Source organism: Rattus norvegicus, chromosome 18 (assembly GCF_036323735.1).
Source record: "Rattus norvegicus strain BN/NHsdMcwi chromosome 18, GRCr8, whole genome shotgun sequence".
Lineage (NCBI taxonomy): Eukaryota > Metazoa > Chordata > Mammalia > Rodentia > Muridae > Rattus > Rattus norvegicus.
The window spans coordinates 86,009,325-86,017,280 of NC_086036.1; the positions used below are offsets into that span (position 1 = coordinate 86,009,325).

The following is a 7,956-nucleotide window of genomic DNA, read 5'->3' on the forward strand; positions in this document are numbered from 1 at the left end:
ATTTATTTAACTTAATAATAATTCTTTGGTTTCCGGGCAAACATCCCCCTCCCCCCTCCCCTTCCTTATGGGTGTTCCCCTCCCAACCCTCCCCCCATTGCCGCCCTCCCCCCAACAGTCTAGTTCACTGGGGATTCAGTCTTAGCAGGACCCAGGGCTTCCCCTTCCACTGGTGCTCTTACTAGGATATTCATTGCTACCTATGAGGTCAGAGTCCAGGGTCAGTCCATCTATAGTCTTTAGGTATTGGCTTAGTCCCTGGAAGCTCTGGTTGCTTGGCATTGTTGTACATATGGGGTCTCGAGCCCCTTCAAGCTCTTCCAGTTCTTTCTCTGATTCCTTCAACGGGGGTCCTATTCTCAGTTCAGTGGTTTGCTGCTGGCATTCGCCTCTGTATTTGCTGTATTCTGGCTGTGTCTCTCAGGAGCGATCTACATCCGGCTCCTGTCCATTGATGAGAGTGGGGTGTTGAAATCTCCCACTATTATTGTGTGAGGTGCAATGTGTGTTTTGAGCTTTAGTAAGGTTTCTTTTACGTATGTAGGTGCCCTTGTATTTGGGGCATAGATATTTAGGATTGAGAGTTCATCTTGGTGGATTTTTCCTTCGATGAATATGAAGTGTCCTTCCTTATCTTTTTTGATCACTTTTAATTGAAAATTGATTTTATTTGATATTAGAATGGCTACTCCAGCTTGCTTCTTCTGACCATTTGCTTGGAAAGTTGTTTTCCAGCCTTTCACTCTGAGGTAGTGTCTGTCTTTGTCTCTGAGGTGTGTTTCCTGTAGGCAGCAGAATGCAGGGTCCTTGTTGCATATCCAGTTTGTTAATTTATGTCTTTTTATTGGGGAGTTGAGGCCATTGATGTTGAGAGATATTAAGGAATAGTGATTATTGCTTCCTGTTATATTCATATTTGGATGTGAGGTTATGTTTGTGTGCTTTTCTTCTCTTTGTTTTGTTGCCAAGACGATTAGTTTCTTGCTTCTTCTAGGGTATAGCTTGCCTCCTTATGTTGGGCTTTACCCTTTATTATCCTTTGTAGTGCTGGATTTGTAGAAAGATATTGTGTAAATTTGGTTTTGTCATGGAATATCTTGGTTTCTCCATCTATGTTAATTGAGAGTTTTGCTGGATACAGTAACCTGGGCTGGCATTTGTGTTCTCTTAGGGTCTGTATGACATCTGTCCAGGATCTTCTGGCCTTCATAGTTTCTGGCGAGAAGTCTGGTGTGATTCTGATAGGTCTGCCTTTATATGTTACTTGACCTTTTTCCCTTACTGCTTTTAATATTCTTTCTTTATTTTGTGCGTTTGGTGTTTTGACTATTATGTGACGGGAGGTGTTTCTTTTCTGGTCCAATCTATTTGGAGTTCTGTAGGCTTCTTGTATGCCTATGGGTATCTCTTTTTTTAGGTTAGGGAAGTTTTCTTCTATGATTTTGTTGAAGATATTTACTGGTCCTTTGAGCTGGGAGTCTTCACTCTCTTCTATACCTATTATCCTTAGGTTTGATCTTCTCATTGAGTCCTGGATTTCCTGTATGTTTTGGACCAGTAGCTTTTTCTGCTTTACATTATCTTTGACAGTTGAGTCAATGATTTCTATGGAATCTTCTGCTCCCGAGACTCTCTCTTCCATCTCTTGTATTCTGTTGGTGAAGCTTGTATCTACAGCTCCTTGTCTCTTCTTTTGGTTTTCTATATCCAGGGTTGTTTCCATGTGTTCTTTCTTGATTGCTTCTATTTCCATTTTTAATTCCTTCAACTGTTTGATTGTGTTTTCCTGGAATTCTTTCAGGGATTTTTGTGTCTCCTCTCTATGGGTTTCTACTTGTTTATTTATGTTTTCCTGGAATTCTTTCAGGCATTTTTGAGATTCCTCTCTTACTTGTTCTCTAAGGGAGTTCTTCACATCTTTCTTGAAGTCCTCCAGCATCATGATCAAATATGATTTTGAAACTAGATCTTGCTTTTCTGGTGTGTTTGGATATTCCATGTTTATTTTGGTGGGAGAATTGGGCTCCGATGATGCCATGTAATCTTGGTTTCTGTTGCTTGGGTTCCTGCGCTTGCCTCTCGCCATCAGATTATCTCTAGTGTTACTTTGTTCTGCTATTTCTGACCGTGGCTAGACTGTCCTATAAGCCTGTGTGTCAGGAGTGCTGTAGACCTGTTTTCCTGTTTTCTTTCAGCCAGTTATGGGGACAGAGTGTTCTGCTTTCGGGCGTGTAGTTTTTCCTCTCTACAGGTCTTCAGCTGTTCCTGTGGGCCTGTGTCTTGAGTTCACCATGCAGGTCACTTGCAGCAGAAAAGTTGGTCTTACCTGTGGTCCCGAGGCTCAAGTTTGCTCACGGGGTGCTGCCCACGAGCTCTCTGCGGCAGCAGCAACCAGGAAGATATGCGCCGCCCTTTCCGGGAGCTTCAGTGCACTAGGGTTCCAGATGGCGTTTGGTGTTTTCCTCTGGCGTCCGAGATGTGTGTGCAGAGTGCAGTCTCTTCTGGTTTCCCAGGCGTGTCTGCCTCTCTGTAGGTTGAGCTCTCCCTCCCACGGTATTTGGGTGCAGAGAACTGTTTATCCAGTCTGTTTCCTTCAGGTTCCGGCGGTGTCTCAGGCGCAGGGGTCCTGCCGCTCCTGGGCCCTCCCCTACGGGAACCCAGAGGCCTTATACAGTTTCCTCTTGGGCCAGGGATGTGGGCAGGGGTGGGCAGTGTTGGTGGTCTCCTCCGCTGTGCAGCCTCAGGAGTGCCCACCTGACCAGGCGGTGAGGTCTCTCTCCCACGGGGTTTGGGAGCAGAGAGCTGCTCAACGAGTTTTTTTAAACGTTTTCAAACTTCTACAAATAAAATTGTTCTTCCTTTCTTTTTCTAAATATTACAGTAAGAACCCCAAGTCCTGTCAGCTCTTAGTGACCACACAAAACTGCCATGGGCATTTTAAAAAAGAGTTGTAATTTTGACATACTAAAAAAAACAAGATGTGATTCATATTCTTCCAATCCTTTTTTTCTCTCCATGTTTCTTAGTAAACCACAGTTATTGTAAATTCTGGAGAGTTATTCTTAAACTACAACACAAAGACAGAGTTTGTGTTTCTCTGGTCACCTGCTGTCTTTGGTGCCATATTGAGTTACTTAAATGTAGCCAACACTTGGGAATTCACACAAGGATCATAAACAGGGTGTGTTGAGCCTGCATTTCTCTCTGGTCCCATACATCTTTCCCTCAGTATTTACATCTTTTCTCTATAGTTCTTATAAATTGAATGCCTTTTTTATCCCTACATTTTTTATTCAATCTGTAAGAGGGTTATGGTTAAAAAAAATTGAAAGGACAGCCCAAGCCATCACTTGTTGTTGAACTGGCATGACCCTAATCTATAACCTTGTAACTGAGATGGCAATGATGAATTAAAATTATAGATTTATATCTATAGTTTGGGTAGTTGTTTGCAATCCTCCTTAATATGTGGTGGTTAAGGGATAGTTGCGGCCCTAGGCTGATATCTATATGATATCCTGAAACTTAAGGGGAAATTTGAGAATAGAGATGATGTCATATTATCTATGGTCAGTGAAAATTAATATGAATGTCACTTGGTAAAAAGCCTTTGAGAAATGCCACTCTTTCAGAAAATAAGATTTTAAGATATAATTACTATTACTGGGCCACTTGGGGGATCCTCCATAGAAGTACTAGAAATACCCCAACATGCAGGATACTCACAACATTCTGTTTGTTTAGAACACAAATAGAGATCAAGGTATCTTCTAGTAAGCAGTATATTACATCAAAATTAGTTTTCCCATTTTATAAATGTTCACATTTGAGTAACTAAGATGGTATCGAATAGAAAAAGCTTCTCAGGACTCATGCCTTAGGCTCAAGGCTTACATATCCTATCTGATATAAACCATAACATCCAAGCTGGCTGCATCTAGTTTCTAGGGTTCTCTGATTGCCTGAAGGGAGCAGGGTGAACTTAGATCTTTTTAAGACAGGATTCGACAAACATTTTTTAGTAACCTTAATTGTGTCCTCTTCTTAACTTCCTTAGGATTAAATGGAAGAGTGTATATAATTTTACATCTTCATATGTCCTCCTTGGAAGTGACAGGACAATATATTTCTGTGGGGAAGAGGAAAATCCAGCTAAAACTCAGTCAAATAGCCCCTTGTGTGGATGTTTGTAGCCCTCCTGAATCTGGGGGGTGGGGACCGAGGGATGTTGAGGCCTTTGCACAGCTAAGACCCCATTGCCCATACTTGCTAACAAAGAGGCTAGACCTGGGCCCTGTTGACCATCTGCAGCACTGTCTGAAGTATAGCCTGGGATAGAGCATGGCATGAGATGGAGGAACATCCTTGGGTAAACTCTACAAATCCAAAGTTCACTCTTTATCACCGGGCTCCATGTGAATCTGATCAGTGGGCTGTCTGTTGCAGACTTAGGAGACGCTAGAAACTGGGAGATACCTGCTCACTGAAAGAAGGTCTAACTCTTTTGGAATAACAAGCCTAGAACAGGCCCTAGCCTCTGAATGTGTGCCAGATCTCCACTGAGAGAAACTCTAAATCTCATTCTTTACATAAAACCATCTTGAAAAGAAAATGTTCACATGGATGGGGGAAGACTGAGGAAAATGGAGTCTGGAGAAGGAATGCATACAAAAGCAGAACTTTTCTCTAGAAAAGTCAGGCTGGAGAGTGAGTGACTCAGAGAATTTCCACAAAAAGTGATTTTTAGGCTTTCTCTCGGACTGTAGCCCTGTCTGTCCCCTTGGTGCTCTGGGCTCACCCAAAGGAGCTCCTTTGAGTGGTCCTTTCTGGGGTAGACAATCCAGAGCCTCGACTTGGGACAGTCAACTTCAGGGTTCATGCACTTCTGTGGAAGACTTTGCAGCCACTTGAGTTGCTGAAGGAGTTGTTGCTGGGGCTGCCACTGCTTACTGACAAATTTCTTGTGCTACTTGTACTGTATTAACCCAACTATCCTTAATAGAGTATAAGCTTGAGTCTGCATGTTGGAGAGCCTACTAATGTGATCCAGCTTTTCTTCCTTTTCCTCTTGCTGTGGATCTCCTTTCTCTACTACCATTCCTACACAGCAAGGAAAATCCCTTTTAGTGAATCAGTGCACTCTAGTCTTACTGAAGACTCCCTCACTGACTGGAAGATCCAAAAGTTTTCAAATGTACCACCATGTACTCACAGAAGCAGCTCTCTGTTTTACTTCATCAGTTAAATCTCTCTGAGTAGAGCTGGATGTATATCCACCCACATCTATTTATTGTACACATACCGTGTAAGTATTTAGGGTTTTTCTTTTTTAATTTTGGAAAAGTCAGCAATTCAAAAGTTATTTCTCATCCATGGAAATAAATGCTAATGGTAATATTCAGCAAGGCCACAGTGTAAAGGAATAACTCAATATCAAATGACTCAGGTAGGGGGTCTTTGTGCATTGGTCCCCCAATTAGAAAAAAAAGGATATATAGGGATACTCCTTATACTTTCACCATTTGGAACTTGACCCCCTCCCCAATTTTCTCCTTGAAAGGGAGGAGGATTTATGGGGACACACATTGATTATTGATTATCTCCCTCTACAACTGATAGCTGTGTCTTGTATACCATTGTTGACAAGAAATCCATCCCAAAGACCCATACATCTTTAGGTGAATAAGGAGAAATAAAATATTTCATTGTGCCTAGGAATATCAAAGTAGAAACATTTGATATCTAAATAAAAAAATTCTCATAATTATCTTAGAATAGATGATTATGAAATGATTAAGAAACTGCAAGTTACTTAAATGTTTTTAAAAAGTACTTAGTTGAATCTAAAGCATTTGAAATGTTTTTCTTTAATATTAGATATAATCAGTTTTATAATCAAGTTTCTTGAAAAGTATGAGATGTACTAATTTTCATAAAGTCTGTCCTTTTATTGATTGTACTAAGATTTAAAAATTCGAAGAGCATTTGAAAAGCATCTCCCCAAATTCATTTAACAATTGTCACATACCTGAATCAGCAGGATTCTGTAGCAGATGATATTCTGACTATGTAGCATGTAATCAATTTAGGACTTAATGGTTACTAATATAAATAATATAATTGTTCATCCTTATGTTCATTGCAATAACCTAAAAGCAATGATATTTTAAATGGCCCAACTTAATTTGCAAAAGGAACTTACATATAAAAATTTTGGAAAGATGAGTGAGTCCAAAGAAATACTCTAAGAAAATGTGTTGGTTCTTATATAAGAAGCCAAGGTTTTCTTTAAAGGGTTAATGGATTCAGGTTAAGAGAATATGACAAACAAATTATAAGGCTTTGACTAGGATAATATGGGTGTCTTAGGGTTTATATTGCCCCAAGATTGCACCACCCACAATGGAATGGGTCCTCCACCATGGATCACTCACTAATTGAGAAAATGCCTTACAGCTGCATCTGATCTCATAGAGGTATTTTCTCAACTGAGGCACCTTTCTCTCTGATGACTCTAGCTTGTGTCAAGTTGACACCCACAGCCAACCAGTGTAATAGGCATCACACATGCAATGTTTGTGAATAACACAAATATATTGAGTTTACTGTGGTTCTAAGCCCATAATGTGAAAAGAAGTTACATATACATACACATATATCATATGTATATGCATATATATATATATATATATATATATATATATATACACACACATATCAAAGAAGCGCAGAAGCTCAGAACATTTTCTGGGATATATTTTATTACTCAATCCTGTGGAATGTCCATACATTTATTCCAATGATAAAGAACACAGCAGTGACAACTCAGTGTTATATGTATCACTTAGAAGACATTGCATGACTCAATAGAATAACCCCATCACTGTGACATCCATCTTGATGAAATGAATAATACAGTTACTACCAGCAATCATCTTGAAACCAATATGAACTTAAACTTTCAGGAATGTGACCTACTATATGTTTATAAGTCTTTAACATTCAGAAGAAAAGATCATAGACTTTAGTAGTGTTGATCAGTAATGTGCAACTTAATTTCCATAAACTGCATAATCCTTTATGTGTAGAGACAAAGAAGACATGAATTGGACAGTCCACTGTAGAAACTATGAAAAAAGTTATAAAAAATAAGGCTTAAAGTGTTTCTTCATGATTATGAATAAGAATCTAAATTATTTGCTCCCTCTCAAACTTTTATTAGCACTTTCAAGTCCAGAGTGACTTATCCCTAAGTATTGCAGGTCTGGTTGCTGTGTCACATGTGCATCAGAAAGTGGCAGAGAGGAGAGAGGTTATGTCTACACTCAGTGTTGTGATCTATGAACATCTGAATGATTAGAACTCTAAAATGAGCCTGAAACAGCCACCATTGTGGCATGGGACAGGGGGGTGGGGCGTTCAGACAGGGAGCTAACCTGAGACTGTACTTAGTCTGCCACTATGCAGGTCCCCACACTTCCCAAGACTGGGAGCAAGCCAGAGAATAGAAGAACCCTGCATGGCACTGAGAGCATTGGGGAAGAGTGAGCCCAAGATAAACAATCCTCACATGGGGTCAAGTGGGAGAGAATTGAGCCTGAAATGACAACCAGACCAGTGTCATGGGATCTAGACAGGAAGCTAACCTGAGATGACTACCAGTCAGGTGTTGCATAGGCCTTGGGGGGTAGATCTTGATGAAAATGACCCCTGCCTGTTGTCATAATACATGAGAAGGGCATAGAGACTGCCCCTCGCTATCTCGCCAGCAAGAACACGTGGGGACACATGAATCCTACTGCAGCTAAAACGTTTATTGAATCTTAAAGAGAGGGCCAGGGGCGCCGGCATGGCGCGGCTTATATACACCCTAGCGAGGCGCATCCACACCTGATTGGTCGCTTACCCATGATCTCATTAGGCACGCCCTGGAGTGGGCAAAGACCTGGCACGAAG

General features: G+C 40.7%; 1 non-coding gene across 1 annotated transcript; it reads left to right on the forward strand.

Annotated features, from left to right (window-relative positions):
- Positions 1 to 7,242: 7,242 nt before the first annotated feature.
- Positions 7,243 to 7,372, forward strand: LOC120098384 (small nucleolar RNA SNORA17). Its single transcript, XR_005496568.1, has one exon. It is a non-coding gene; the product is annotated as a small nucleolar RNA SNORA17 (small nucleolar RNA).
- Positions 7,373 to 7,956: the final 584 nt, after the last annotated feature.